Consider the following 16,527-nt stretch of genomic DNA (forward strand, 5'->3'; position numbering starts at 1 on the left):
AAATCTCCAACGATTTGCAACCTCCGAACAGCCGACCGGCTCTCGCCGCATCATGTCAGTCAGTTTTCGGCTTTCTCTACTAAGGTGCTCCTTTGGATAAACCAAGGCACAATCGCAGTAGTTCTCCCTTTACTACCTTAGCCGATATAGCGAAACATAAGGTAGCAAGCACAGGAGCCGGGCAACCCAACTATTGACCAAATACATGATTCAGAGCCAATGCATATAGTGCTAAATTTGGGGTGCCGAACTATACTATAAAAAGTGTTCGGACTTTTGTTGCCATAGTGTGGGGTGCTATGAAGCCCTTGGCGAACATCAAATGTACCAAAGTGTACGGGTGCTACTTGATGGGGTTACCCACAAGGAAGAAGAAGAGAAAGGGAAGAAAAAAAGAAAGAAAACAGAAAGGGTGCAAAAGGTGATAGGCTGGGGCTTTAAAGCTCCAGCCGCGAACTGTTTTCAATGTAATTTTATTAATATGTCGAGGCGCATTGATACAAGTAGTGCGATAAGCAACAGGCTATTTAATATGCCAAAGACCAAGGGAAAGCTGCATGTGGGTCCTAAAAAATAGGTAGAGTGATTGTTAACGAAACCACCTTGAAAATCCCTCGTACGTCTGCGTTTCTCGCCGTCTTGGTGTGTTTATCCTTCAAGAGGGCTGGTGATCAGGCCATCCGATGGGGCCTGCGGGATTGAAACCTGAAAAGAAAACAAATAAAAGTGAAAGTATGTGTGTATCCGGTGTTGGTTGAGCCATACTGTGGATCACAAACTAGCTATGCCTCCATCGATGCCCATGGAATTTTGAGTGCGTAGTTATGTACGTGTGGTGCGAATGCCACTACTTGACCAGGGCTGAGATGGAGGACGAATTGCTAGTCTAGCTCCTGATGAGCTGAGTTGTCCTGTTGCAGGGTAGTTCGGACCCTCTTGACGGTGTCTGTGGGCTCGGCAGCCGAATTAAGGTTCTGCTTGAGAAGGCCGCTCTGTACTTCTACTGCTAAGGCAGTTGTGTGCTCTTCTGTATGGAGGGAGCGTTCCGTATTCCCATTGACTGGTATGATGCCACATGGACCGGGCATATTGAGCTTGAGATAAGCATAGTGTGGCACTGCGTTGAATCGGGCGAATGCGGTCCGTCCGAGCAGTGCGTGATAGCCCCTGCGAAAGGGGACTATGTCGAAGATTAACTCCTCGCTTCAAAAATTGTCCGGAGATCCGAAGACAACCTCAAGCGTGATTGAGCCCGTACAGTGGGCCTCTACACCTGGTATGACTCCTTTGAAGGTGGTCTTTGTGGGTTTAATCTGTGATGGATGAATGCCCATTTTGCGCACTGTATCCTGATAGAGCAAGTTGAGGCTGCTGCCACCGTCCATCAGGACTCGCGTCAGGTGGAACCCATCAATTATTGGGTCTAGGACCAGTGCGGCTGAACCGCTGTGATGGATACTGGTCGGATGATCCCGGCGATCAAAAGTGATCGGGCATGATGACCATGGATTAAATTTTGGGGCGGTTGACTCTATCGCATAGACGTCCTTGAGTGCGCGCTTGCGCTCCCTCTTGGGGATTTGGGTAGCGTATATCACGTTCACGATTTTGACCTGAGGGGGAAACTTCTTCTGTCCCCCTGTGTTCGATGGCCGGGGCTCCTCGTCGTCGTCTTCGCTTTGTGATCCCCTATCCTTGTTTTCGGCATTTAACTTGCCGGCCTGTTTAAAAACCCACAAATCTCTGTTGGCATGATTGGGTTGTTTGTCGGGGGTGCCATGAATCTGGCACGGAAGATCGAGTATGCGGTCCAGGCTGGATGGTCCCTGATTGTTTCTTTTGTATGGTTTCTTCCGCTGGCTGGACTTGGAGCCGCTGAATCCAGCGTTGACTGTAGTGTCGTCGGTATTATCACCATTGCTTCGGCGTTTGTGTCTGTTACGTCGGAGCTTGCCATTGCTGTTTTTGACCTCGGAGGGGCCTAGCTCACTGGTTGTGTTTTTGCTAAGAGCCAGCCAACTATCCTCACCCACGCAAAAGCGGGTCATGAGTGCCGTAAGAGCTGCCGTAGATTTTTGCTTTTCTTGGCCGAGGTGGCGGGCGAGCCATTCATCACGGATGCTGTGTTTAAAGGCCGCTAGGGCTTCAGCATATGGACATTCGACGATTTGGTTCTTTTTGGTTAGGAACCTAGTCCAGAATTTCATGGCTGACTCTCCAAGTTGTTGAACTATGTGGCTTAAGTCATCGGTGTTTGGTGGCCGGACATATGTACCTTGGAAGTTGTCGAGGAAGGCTTCTTCCAAGTCCTCCCAGCTGCCGATAGAATTTTTAGGCAGGCTATTTAACCAGTGCCGAGCTGGTCCTTTAAGCTTTAGTGGGAGGTATTTGATAGCATGGAGGTTGTCTCCGCGGGCCATGTGGATGTGGAGGATAAAGTCCTCGATCCATACCGCAGGATCAATTGTCCTGTCGTATGATTCAATATTCACGGGTTTGAACCCTTCGGTGAATTCGTGATCCATTACTTCATCAATGAAGCAAAGAGGGTGTGTGGTGCCTCTATATCTGGCCGCATCACGATGTAGCTCTGATGGAGTCCGTCTGCGGTTGTCGGCTCGGGCGTGACTAGGTTTGTCACGTCCGAATAGGTAGCCATCATCACGTGTCGAGGAACGTCCTCGTGATCCGTAAATCGATCAGGTATATCCTGCTCTATTATCCAGGGTCTGTCGGAGGTCGTATGTATGGCCCCGAACTACTTTTTCTCTATTTTTGCATGGGGGTGGGGCAGGCTGATGTTCGGCCTGAGTTGCCGCTCTATCCCGACAACGAGGTGGTCGGTCCGCCGCACTGTCCTGATCGCGTAGTGGTCGGTCAGCCGCATTACGCGAGGGAGGCATGGCCTCCGGCGCCTCTTCATCGAACTGAGGTAGCAACCTTCGCTTCGGGTAACTCTTGGCTGGGTGTTTGAGACTGTATTCTTCGGCTGCCAGGACATCAGTCCACCTGTCGACGAGCAGATCTCGGTCAGCTTGAAGCTGCTGCTTCTTCTCTTTCAGGCTCCTTACGGTGGCTATTAGCTTGCGCTTGAAGCGCTCTTGCTCGAGAGGTTCCTTAGGCACGATCAAATCTTCGTTGCCGAGGCTTTCCTCATCCTCGCAGAGCGGATGATAACTACCGTCCTCCGAGTCATTGGGCCTGGCATGTTCGTCGGGGCTATCTTGCCCGTTTTCTTGCTCCTCCTGTTCGGATGTTACCTCAGCAAGGTCTTCATTGTTTTCAGCGTCGTCCGGAGTATTATTTTCTATGGTGCCAGCATTGCTGTCTTTTGAACGACGTGACTTAGAGCGGCACCGAGGACGCCGACGTTTTTTGCTGTATCTCAGGAGGTTTATTCTCGACTGGATTTTCTTTGTCATCGTCGTTGGTTGTTTTGGGTGTGTCCACCATGTACACATCGTACGAAGAAGTGGCCATCCAGCGTCCAGTAAATGGGGGATTTTGGTTTTTCTCCTCATCAGCATCGTCGTCCATCCCGTCAATGTCTTCGGAGTCATAATCAAGCATGTCAGTTAAATCCTCGACCGTGGCTATGAAGTGGGTGGCGGGTGGGAAGCAAAATTCTCCATCGTCGGCCCCTAGTTCAAACCGGACATAGTTCGGATGTGAGTCCCCCACCAAGGACATGTTCTTTAATGAGTTTAGCACGTCGCCCAAAGGCGAGTGCTGGAAGATGTCTGCGGCGCTAAATTCGAAGATCGATAAACGATCAAGTTCGGCGTCCGCGGACTCACACGGTTCGGAACTTATCACCGGAGACGAGTCCGGAGTTTCGGTGACACAGATATCGTGTGAGGTTAAGTCCATGTGCGGATCCAACGCTGGGGAATTTGTGGCCTCCGTGGTGGGGTTGAGCCTCCGGTCCTTGGATGGCGCAGTATGCTCCGGATCTAAGGCCAGAGCGGTTACAGGAGCTATCTCCTGGATGCGTCCGATGATAGATTTAGGTCATGTCCATCGGGGTGACCAGGAGTGGTTGTCACGGTCTCGAATCCAGCAAAGATCAAGTCTCCACGGATGTCCGCAATGTAGTTCAAGCTCCCAAATCTGACCTGGTGGCCAGGGGTGTAGATATCGATCTGCTCCAGATGGCCAAGCGAGTTGGCCCGCAGTGCGAAGCCGCCGAACATGAAGATCTGTCCAGGGAGGAAGGTCTCGCCTTGGATAGCATCGTTGTTGATGATTGAAGGGGCCATCAAACCTTTTGGGGATGGCACAGTGGAACTTTGAATGAAAGCACCAACTTCGATGTCGAAACTGGCAGATCTCGGGTAGGGGGTCCCAAACTGTGCGTCTAGATCGATGGTAACAGGAGACGGGGGACACTATGTTTTACCCAGGTTCGGGCCCTCTCTATGGAGGTAATACCCTATGTCTTGCTTGATTGATCTTGATGAATATGAGTATTACAAGAGTTGATCTACCACAAGATCATAATGGCTAAACCCTAAGAGTCTAACCTGGCTATGATTATCAGGATTCGGCCTACCTGTGGACCTAGCCCTCTGGTTTATATAGACATGGGAGGGAACTAGGGTTACACAACGTCGGTTATAGAGAAAGGAATCTTCATAGTTGGTCGCCAAGCTTGCCTTCCACGCCAAGGAGAGTCCTATCCGGACACGGGTGGATTCTTCGGTCTTCGTATCCTTATAGCCCATCAGTCCGGCCCATATCCAATAGATCGGACACCCGAGGACCCCTTAGTCCAGGACTCCCCCAAACGGCCAGCCCCCTACGAACACCTCAAGTACGCTGCGGGTGGTGGTGGAGAGCAGCCCCGGCGCAGCCCCCAACATGCGTTCATCACTTTCTCCCCATCGACGTGTGTTGGGGCACGATTTCTTGGTGCTGACCTTGTCGTGGTTGCAGGAGGAGAACGGCAGCAGGAGGAGCCACCGAGGGCCACCCTCAACACGCCGCCCTCATCGACCACGCCGCCCCGAGGGGTGTCCCCGGCAAGGGCGCCAAGCACCGAGCCCATGTGCACGGAGGAGGAGGAGGTCAACCCGGGCGCCGGCGGCTCCGTCCCGGCACCGAATGTCGGTGGGGAGGGGGCCACTTCGTCCTAGCTTGGCACGGGTGAGTTGTTTGCCTCCCGTTCCCGCTTGTTTTTCTTCTTCCAAATTTTGATCTTGGCTTCGCCTCATTTTCCTTATCGGTACCCAGATCCTTCCTGGATGGACCGGGAGGACGTGGACACTGTCATCGGAGAGATCGCTAGAGAGTCCGCGGCCGAGACCGACAAGATCGCTGCTGAGGAGGCCGCCAAGGACATTGCTGAGGATGCCACTGAGGGTCCTGCCGGCGAGGCCGGCAAGGACGCTGCCGAGGAGGAGGTGGTTGACGACCAACCTTCCTCCTCTGCCGCTTATGGCTTGGGCAAATACCTGAAGGTGGGCGACGACTTGTTCGTCCACCTCCCATGGACGGCGAGCACCAGGGCGCCTATCGAGGGGGAGGTGTTCGACGATGAGGTGCTTGCCACTGCCGGGCTTGAGGTCGTCGACGGAGCGAGCGTCGGTGGCGGTGGTTCCCAGGAAGAGCGGCTCCTCCAGAGCATGAGCGCCAGCTTCCACAAGCTTCAGGCGCTTCACCATGCCTGCCTAGACAAGGCCAAGTCCAGGATGGCAGCGGTGGACAAGGCGGAGGTGGACCTCGAAGGGCGCGTTGCCGAGACGCGGGCTTGGTTCCGTCAGGACTATGAGGAATTCAAGGCCGCCGAGGACCAGCTGGCCGAGCGCACGATGGAGCTTGTCATGAAGCAGGCCGATGTCGAGAAGGCCCAGGGGGCAGCGAGTCGATAGGCCACCAAGGAGGAGGCCGCTCGGCGTCAACACCAGGCCGTGCTGAACTCCTAGGAGGAGGACCTCGCCGCTCGCGAGCAGAAACTCGCCACAACACTCCGCGGCAAGGACGAGGAGGTCAAGCAGCTTGTCGCGCAGCGGACCCAGGAGCTGGAGTGGAGGCACGAGGAGGCCCTCAACGCTCAGGCCCAGGTCCACGCCGGCAGGGTGAACGAGCTGGAGGTGGAGCGGAACGAGCTGAAGAAGCAGGTCCTGGAGCTGACGGGGGAAAGGGACACGACCAAAGGCACTTTGGATGACGCGCAAGCCATGGCCCTCGCCAAGGCCGAGCTGCTCTCCATGGCCAACGAGTCCATCAAGGACCTGAAGCTGAAGTTGGAGGGCCTTGAGAGGACGCTCTCTAAGGTCAGGGCCCGGGAGGAGACCCTGACCAAGAATCTAGAGGAGGAGAGGCAGCTGCGGAAGAACGACGCCATCAACCACGCGGATTTCGTGGCGGGCAAGAAGCTCCGGATCAGCTGCCTTGCTGATGTCGCCGGCAGGATCACCACACAGCTGGCTACCATGGGGATGCCAAATGTGAGGTACGTCCCGAAGCCGAACGTGAGTCCTAATGCCAGGCTGAATCTGTTCTTAGAGGGTGTTCTCGGGGCCCTGGAGCGGTTCCACTCCAACAGGGCGGCCTCTCTGGTCGAAGAGGCCCAGAGGCTTTGCCGGGGTGCCATGACCAAGGTCCTCACCAAGATGGCATACTGGAATCCTGACCTCAACTTCGAAGCTTCGCCGGCTAGCTTGCCGGATGACGTGGACCCCGCGCCGCTCGAGGAGCGCATCGAGCCCGTCATCGGCCGCATCGGCGGAGTTCGAAGGGTACAAGGCCAACGCTGGGACTAGGCACCCTATTTCTTATTGCCGCTGCAGGTTCATGGCCAAGACAATTTTTATCTTTAGTTAGAACCGCGTCAACAAATGATGTAATATAACCCAACAGTACTTTCGAAACGATGCATGTTATTTCCCCGTTTGATCTCCCTTTGTATGTCCACCCTATGTTAATCAGGTGGGTTTGCCGGTGCGGAAACCCAGGTGGTGCCTTGAGGACGGATCCTCATTGGCCTGCCGGGTATGCTTCCTGCTGGGCAAACCACCTCACTGCTCTTGACGCGTCCGCTTGAGCTGTCGAGCGGACTCGAGACAGTACGAGAGCGTTGCTAATCGCAGAAGGTCACCCTGCCGTTCTTGACGCAGCCGCTCAAACTATTGAGTGGACTCGAAACAAAACGAGGGTGTTGCCAATAGTGGTAGGGCAAGATCATCGAGGACGATAACCTTATATATAAAAAGCAATTACTCAAAGTTTTGCATGACTTAGCTTTTCTGCCGCTGCGTTAGTGTTCGTCGCGTCCACCGAGGATGCCATTTGTTCGGTCGTCTCCTTGCTTGAAGTGACGACCATGATGAAGCCATTGCTTCAACCAGACTGAATTTTCACAACTGCGCACCCCCTACCCGGTGCGCTAGAGATGTCGGTGGGAAACGACACCTATGGGGTCACTGGGATCCCTTCTACGGTAGGTGGGCGCGGGGTCGTGCAAAGAGCGGGTCTGGCGGTCAGCACACAAATCGTTTACCCAGGTTCGGGCCGCGAAGATCACGTAAAACCCTAGTCATGCTTTGATGTATATTGGAGTGTTCTTGTGTTCTTGAACTAGCTACAGTGTCTCCCTAGTCCAAAAGAGCCAAATCCCCCTCCAGTACGCCTCGGGCCTCCTTTTATAGACAAAAAGGGGTCGCCACAGTGGCACATAGGAGGTGGAAAGGTGTACAGGGGCTGAGTTTATCCCCTGGCATCGTCGGACAAACGCATTTAATGCGCTGCCGATGTGCCCCTCTTGCTTTATTGGGGACGGTAAAGAAGCTCGTCCCAGCTATCGTCGCCTCGCCTGGCTCCGACGCGCGTCCAAGCTGATGAGGCGTTGTAGCGCCACGTTGGCTGGCTACTGGGCTGGCGCGATGGTGGAGCCTTCACGAAGATCTGCATGTCACCACGTAGGTGTTTGCTGAGTTGGTGTAGAGGTCGCGTGCTGCCACGCAGATGCCTGCCCAGCTGGTCAAGCTGGCAGCTGTATGGGGAGTGGCGGAGGAGTTTTCGCACACGTGGGCCTGGCTGCGGCCCCGCGGGCGTCCTCGCAAGGCTCTTGCCGAGGGTCCGGCAAGGGTCTCGCTGCGGCACCACGGTCGTCCCCGGCAAGGATCTTGCTGGGGGTCCTGTGCATTTCGTTGGCAAGCACCCCGGCAAGGATCGTCGTCTTATGATTCTCATCTGATCTTCTGCATCTATGATCTCTGCAAAGATCTGCATGCCACCACGGAGGTGCCTCCCGAGCCTTGGTTCCAATATGGTTGATGGAGTTGGAACCCCTTGGGCTCAAGGGTGGCGCGCTCTGCTGGCGTCAGGCAAGTTGCCCCGGCAAGGATCTTGCCGAGGCTGCAGAAGCCACCCCGGCAAAGGTCTTGCCGGGGGAGTCCACCTCGCCCTCTTGCTCTCTCTGCGTCTCTAGTCTTGGCGTTGCTTTGGTCGTCTTGTGCTCCGGCTTCCCTCCTCTTCCCTGCTTAGTGTGGCCATGGGCGCGGCTTTGACTGCCCGTGCACAAGTAAAGGGGTGCAAAAGGAGAGCCCCTACTTTTGTACACCAACACCTGCAAAATATTAATCTCTTCTTGGACAGCGGAGACTTTCTCAACAAACACATTAATATCAGCATTATATTCATAATTCTCGTAGCAATATTTAAGTATAGCAAAAAATTTAGGTCTATAAACAACATCATCAAAATCTTCATACTTTTCAAACAAATATTTGATTTTATAAGCACCCTTAAAAGCAACAAATTCTTCTATTCGTTCCACATCATAGTAATAATATATACCATTATCATAAGAAGCCAAGGTTTCATTATCACTAAATTACATGAAAATGGAAGGTGTGGAGCCTTATCCTAGAGCAACAAGTATAATCATATCTCAAGCATAAATTCCAAGCATACCAATGTAACATTTCAATTTGATCCCATAAGAGTTTCCCTTTTTGAGTCAAGCGACAATCCCTAAAGTATTCACGTTGATCTGACGTGTCTCCCATTATCAAGTTGAATGGGGTTTTCTCAGGATTATCAAAGTAGTGTTTAATATTTTTCAGATAATGAGCATTGAGGGTCTTAGGAGGTTCCCCATTGTGACAACTCGAGACCGACGCTCCAGATGCCTTCCAGTTATTTTCATTGTCACCGTGTGTTTTTATTTGTTTGTTGCATTCACCATGGCATCATGAGCATTACATCCACATGTTTTCATAAAACTTGCATCCAATCATAGTTGCTGCTTCTTCCTTGTCTCTATTGACCTTCTCTCAGATCAACCGAACCGCTCTCTTCTCCCTCTTCTCTGAGCCCATCAAACCCCCTTGCCTCCATGGACTTTTGTCAGACTCCTCGCGCGCGTCCAAAACTTCCTCGACGAACCGCTCAGTCATCACCGATGGGTCTGGATCATCCCCAAACATCCCTAAAACATCTTTGGTTCTTTGATTCGATTTCCTAACCTATTGATCTCAAACCATCCGATTATGATCAGAGGGACGGATTAACTCTAACCCTAGCCCATTTGCTATATAATCTGACCGAACCCTAATCCCTAGCCTGTCCCATCCATTCCTCCCCTATCCAATCGTTGCTGCCACACTCCACCTTGTCGTCTCCCACCTCGGGATCTCCTCCCGATCCGAATCTTCTCTGACCACCTTCCTTGTTTTCCTCCGCCGCCCAACCACAGCAAGCCAGCCTCTCTCCCTCCCTCGTTTTCAGCATCAAACCAACCAGAGCTTGCACCCGATCCAGATCATCTCTCGCCCTCCAACCATCTCCCTCGTCTTGCGCGCCCGTCCAATCAAGCTCGCTCATCGCACCAACCTCTCGCTTGGCTGCTGCTGCAAGCAGTAGCAACAACTCTGCTGGAGCTCCACCCCACGAACTCTTCGGGCACCCGCGCCTGCCGCCGGCGAAGGCCATGGTCAAGTCGCCTCGCCTCCTCCCGCCTACCCTCTATCTTCTCTACCTCCCTCTGTTTCCACTTCCTCCCCTTCTCTCATATCCCTCGTCTCTTCTTGCAACAGGACCAGCCATGGACGCCACGCCGCTCATCGCCAGAAGCTAGTAGGCCGCCGCACCTCTCCTCCGTCTCCTCCTTCCTCTCGATCTCTCTCTTACCCGACTCCCCTCCCTCTCTGTTTGCTTACAGGAGGAACCCCGCCTCCGCTCGAGGACCTCGCACGACCTCGCACACCTCCACTGGCCGGCGACCTCACCTGAACCTCATCAGCGAGCAGCCCGCTAGGACAAGCCAGGCCCGCTCGTCCCAGCCTCCTCTACACCCCAGTCGCGCCAGAGATTGCCTAGCTGTGCGCCTCCTCCCTCATCCCAGCGGAGTCCCGTCTGCCTCGCGCATATCCCGTGCATCCGGAGCGACGCCGGCAAGCAGCAAGAGCAACTAGGCCAACCCCGCGACCTATCCTCCTCCTGTTTTTTCAGTGGACGAATTTCTCCATTTCTAGAAAAACTGCATATTTACAGTTTGACCCTCCATGTTCATGCATTAATAATTCACAAACCGTGCATCGGATTAAAATGTTTTATATATGTAAGACACTTAGAATTTCATCTAGTTTCATGATATACAACTTTCATCCATGGTAAAAATGTTTAAAATATTGTTTGCATTTGTTTTGCATAAATGATATGTTAAAATGGTTTATTTCATAACTAATTAACCATAGCTCCGAATTAAATAAACTTCATATGTAAATGGGGTGGAATAGTGCATAGATTAACATGGTGCACTTTCTTTGCATGTTTAACAACTCTAAAATATGGGTTAGGGAAGAACAGTACCAATTTTTGAAAATTGCATATGGGGATTTTCCGAAATTGTTGTTTGTTGTTTCCGGCCTCATTTAACTTGCCTAAATATGTAGTTTATTTGTGCTTCACCTCTTGCATGTTAACCAACATTTAAAGCTGATGAGTAGCATAAACGGGAGTGGATTAAATAATTGGAATGTGGGGTTTCATCGATATGCAACTCGTTGCATATTGAGCTCCACTTAATTTGTAGTATTGTTTGTTGCACTTTGCCATGCCATGAACCATTAATCTGGACATGCATCATACTTGATTGTGCATCATGCCATGGTTATGATATGTATGTTTACCATATTGTTTGCTTCTTTTCGGTGTTGCTTCTTCTTGTTAATTCTGGTAATGTTGCGATTGTGAGGATTCATTCGACTACACCCGTTCGTCTACTTCATGGATTCGGTCTTCTTCCTAGCGGGATTTCAGGCAAGATGGTCATTACCCTGGATACCACTTCTATCTTTGCTTGCTAGTTGTATCGATGCTATCGTTATGTCGGGCTACCTACCACTTGTTTATCAAGCCTCCCAAGTTGCCATGAAACAGCCTCTAACCTTTTCCACCATCCTAGCAAACCGTTGTTTGGCTATGTTACCGCTTTGCGCAGCCCCTCTTATAGCGTTGCTAGTTGCAGGTGCAGTGCAGGTTGTTCCATGTTGGGACATGGTTATCATGGGATATCACAATATCTCTCATTTAATTAATGCATCTACATACTTGGTAAAGGGTGGAAGGCTCGGCCTTTTGCCTGGTGTTTTGTTCCACTCTTGCCGCCCTAGTTTCCATTATACCGGTGTTATGTTCCTTGATTTTGCATTCCTAACACCGTCGGGATTTATGCCCCCCCCCCCCTTGACAGTTTGCTTTGAATAAAACTCTTCCAGCAAGGCCCAACTTTGGTTTTACCATTTTCCTAATAACAACTAAAATTTGCATAGGGACCGGTTAGCATCTGAGGACTCTTAATAAACAACCGGCGCCAGTGCTCCTCATGAGTGTGTTGGTCCAAACCGGGTAGACTGCGGGGCCATCATGGGGAAACTTGAGGATTGGTTGTACTTGTAGGATGTCCCATCCGATCGTGGCTTGGGACAAGATACGCGCGGCTCCTATCGGGATGTCGGCATGTCAGGAGGTCTTGCTGGTTTTGTTCTACCATTGTCGAAATGTCTTGTGCACCGGGATTCCGAGTTTGATCGGGTTGTCCCCAGATGGAAATTTTCCTCCATGGATCATGAGAGTTTGTGATGGACTAAGTTGGGACACCCCTGCAGGGTTTAATCTTTTCGAGAGCCATGCCCGCGGTTATGTGGTAGATGGGAAATTTATAATATCCGGTTGTAGAGAACTTGACATCTAATCCAAATAAAATACACCAACCGCGTGTGTAACCATGACTGTCTCTTCTCGAGCAAGTTCGGGAAGAGAACATGGTGGGGTTATGTTTGACTCGTAAGTAGTTCAGGATCACTTCTTGATCATTACTAGATTGCGAACGTTATGCATAGTTTCTCTTCTTATTCTTGTACTCGTAAGTTAGCCACCATACAAATGCTTAGTGTTGCTGCAACCTCGCCACTTATCCATTCCATACCCATTATGCTTTGCTAGTCTTCATACCCATGGTAATGGGATTGCTGAGTCCTCGTGGCTCACAGGTTACTACTACAACAGTTGCAGGTACAGGTAATGCAATGATCTGATGTGAGAGCGATGCTTGCTTGTTTTGGAGTTCTTCTTCTGCTTCTTCTTCGATCAAGGGATAGGTTCTGGGTCGGGAGCCTGGGATTAGAAGGGTGGATGTCGTTCTTCTTTTTCGTTTGATTTCATCCGTGGTCAGATCCTGCTCTTCTGTATGATGATTGCTATGTATTGGTGTACTATTGTATTCATGTTGTACCTTGTGGTGAGTGTAAGCCTTTATCTTGTATTCTCATCTATTTAGTACATGGAATGTTGTAATGATATCCGCCTTGCTATGCGCTCGAAATTTGGTTGTGCCCCAATCATGAGTTCATCACGTGATTGGGATAGAATCACATCTTGCGTGCTACACCCATCTCCTTGAGTAGCAAACACACCTATTTTTTTTGATATTTCGTGTTTCATATCCATAACTAAAGATATAAAACAACTTAGAACAGAATATAAAAACTACTTAGTGATAAAGCAAACAAGCACACACAAGAATATTCACCCCACGCTATTGCTCCCCAGGAACGACGCCAGAAAAAGGCCTTGATAACCCACAAGTATAGGGGATCAATTGTACCCTTCTCAATAAGTAAGAGTGTCGAACCCAACAAGGAGCTAAAGGTAGAATTTATATTCTCTCAAGTTCTATCGACCACCAATACAACTCTACGCACGCTTGACATTCGCTTTACCTAGAACAAGTATAAAACTAGAAGTACTTTGTAGGTGTAAAGGGATAGGTTTGCAAGATAATAAAGAACACGTAAATAAAATGTATGGGCTGTTTAGATAAAGAAACAATTAAGTTAGTTTTAGTAGAGAACTTTTTGTCACAAGAAAGTTATTTGTCCCTTGGCAATCGATAACTAGACCAGTAATCATTATTGCAATTTTATATGAGGGAGAGGCATAAGCTAAGATACTTTCTCTAATTGGATCATATGCACTTATGATTGGAACTCTAGAAAGCATCCGCAACTACTTAATATCATTAAGGTAAAACCCAACCATAGGATTATAAGGTATCAAGTCCTCTTTACTCCCATACGCAACAACCCCCTTACTCGGGTTTAAGCTTTTGTCACTCTAGCAACCCACTATAAGCGAATCATGAACATATTGCAACACCCTACAACGGGGATCCCTCATGCTTGCGCGACACAGAGAGCACCATAGGACAACACTAATAATAAAACATACAACTCAAACCAATCATGATCATCAATCAACCCATAGGACAAAACGGATCTACTCAAACATCATAGGATAGCCGCATATCATTGGATAATAATATATAGCGTTGGGCACCATGTTTAAGTAGAGATTACAGTGGGGAGAAGAGGTGTTACACCGCTGAATAGAGGGGAAGAGAGTTGGTGATGACGGCGGCGAAGTTGTTGGTGTAGATCGCTGTCACGATGATGGCCCCGACGGCGTTCCGACGCCACCAGGAGAGAGAGGGAGAGAGCCCCCCTCGTTCTTCATCTTCCTTGGCCTCCCCCCTAGATGGGAGGAGGGATTACCCTCTGCTCCTTGGCCTCCATGGCAGTGGAGGGGCGGGAGCCCCTCCGAGATTGGGTCTCTCTCTCTCTCTCTCTCTCTCTCTCTCTCTCTCTCTCTCTCTCTCTGTTTCCTTTTGTTTTTGCGTTTCTGTTTTCTGGCCTTTCATCGTTTCTTAAATTCCGAGAGATCTGTAACTCCGACTGGGCTGAAATTTTAACATGATTTTTATCCGAATATTATGTTTCTTGCAGCCGAAGAAGGGCACCAACGCCTTACAGGGGTGTCCACAAGCCTCCCAGTCGTGCCCAGGGTAGGGGGCGCGCCCCTAGGGCTTATGGGCTCCTCGGGCATCGTCTCACATTGATTCTTTTTCCCAAAAATCACATATATTCCAAAAAAATCTCCGTAAGTTTTTATCGTGTTTGGACTCCATTTGATATGGATATTCTGCGAAACAAGAAACATGCAACAAACAGGAACTCACACTAGGCACTGGATCAATATGTTAGTCTGAAAAATAATATAAAATGTTGCCAAAAGTATATGAAAGTTGTACAATATTGGTATGAAACAATCAAAAATTATAGATACGACAGAGACGTATCACGGCCCTGGCAGCTGAAGACCAATCCATCGCCAGCGGGTGAAGGTATTAGCCTGCTGTAAAGGCCAGAGATACAATTAAATGGGCTCGAGCCCGATCCCAGTCATGGGAACGCGCTTGTGTACGCCGCAAATAGGGATACGCTCCCCGTGGCATGCCCGCCTTCATCGCGCTCTACGTGCCTCGTCAGCACAACTTCGCGCTCAAGATACCATGGACGGCCGTGGGGGTTATATTAAACACATAACACCATGTGTTCGGCTCAACCAAACTATGGCATCACCGCATCCTCGGATGACAACGGGTGTCGGTGTCAAAACCGGCGGATCTCGGGTAGGGGGTCCCGAACTATGCGTCTAGGCCGGATGGTAACAGGAGGCAAGGGACACGAAGTTTTACCCAGGTTCGGGCCCTCTCGATGGAGGTAAAACCCTACGTCCTGCTTGATTAATATTGATGATATGGGTAGTACAAGAGTAGATCTACCACGAGATTAGAGAGGCTAAACCCTAGAAGCTAGCCTATGGTATGATTGTTGTTGTGTATGTTGTCCTACGAACTAAAACCCTCCGGTTTATATAGACGCCGGAGAGGGTTAGGGTTACACAAAGTCGGTTACAATAGTAGGAGATCTGCATATCTGTATCGCCAAGCTTGCCTTCCACGCCAAGGAAAGTCCCTTCCGGACACGGGACGAAGTCTTCAATCTTGTATCTTCATAGTCCAGGAGTCCGGCTCAAGGTATAGTCCGGCTATCTGAACACCCCCTTATCCAGGACTCCCTCAGTAGCCCCCGAACCAGGCTTCAATGATGATGAGTCCGGCGCGCAGATTGTCTTCGGCATTGCAAGGCGGGTTCTCCCCCAACTTCTGTGTACCTGTTGAATAAAGTCTGGTTTCTTGTAGATGTTGCGCTTCCTTGGCTTCTACGCCCAATAATGGCCACTTCCCACGTGTCAAACGAATATGAAAAGTCTGAGTGTTTTTACATCCACACCCCTTGCCGCGTAAATGAGCTGTCCTATATAAGGTGACGAGGATTTAGATCCAAACCACACCTTCCGCCTTCGCGAGTGTTCATCAGAGCGCATCCGACAAAGGTCCATTCCACCATGGCCAGCCGTCGCAACTCCTCCCCTCGCCTTTCCAGCCCTAAGCTTGGATATTGGGAGAGATGCTCCGTCCCGCATAGCGAGCTAGTGACGCTCTAGACCAAGGGATTTCTCCCCCCGGCCTATGTGGTCCCGGTTCGAGCCGGTCTTGCCGTCTATAATGGCGGAGAGCAAGCAGAGAGTGCCCCTAATCCCTCCAAAGGAGAGCGGGTGTGCCTTGTCCCTTATTTAATAAGGGGGCTCGGATTTCTAATCCATCCATTTCTCCGGGGGCTGCTGGAGTTCTACGGCCTCCAGCTACATAATCTCACGCCTGCCTCCGTATTGCATATCGCGGGCTTTGTAGCCCTCTGTGAGCTATTCTTGGGTGTTGAGGCTCATTTCGAGCTGTGGAAAGAGCTATTCTGCCTCGTGCCCCGTTCCAAGAAGGGGTCAATGTATCAAGTGGGCGGAGCCGAAGTGTGGTGCATCGCCGGGACCGGATATCTGTCCGGAACCCCAAAGAAGGCATCCGAAGACTGGCCCTCGGAATGGTTTTATATAGAAGACGTCCCGCTGCCGGATCCTGTCCGGATCGGCCTCCCTGAATTCGACAATGCTCCCTTAAAGAAACGCCTAAGCTGGCGTCCACGGAGCCCTTAGAGGGAAAGTGGGAGGGACGTTATTTACCTGATGGGCCGGATAAGATTGCTAGCTCATTCCGGACTGATCATGATCAGGGTCATGGCCGCATGCATCATACGAGGGGTGCATCCGCTACAGTATAGAGGCCAC

This window comes from Triticum aestivum, chromosome 6A (genome assembly GCF_018294505.1).
Source record: "Triticum aestivum cultivar Chinese Spring chromosome 6A, IWGSC CS RefSeq v2.1, whole genome shotgun sequence".
NCBI classification, from domain to species: Eukaryota; Viridiplantae; Streptophyta; class Magnoliopsida; order Poales; family Poaceae; genus Triticum; species Triticum aestivum.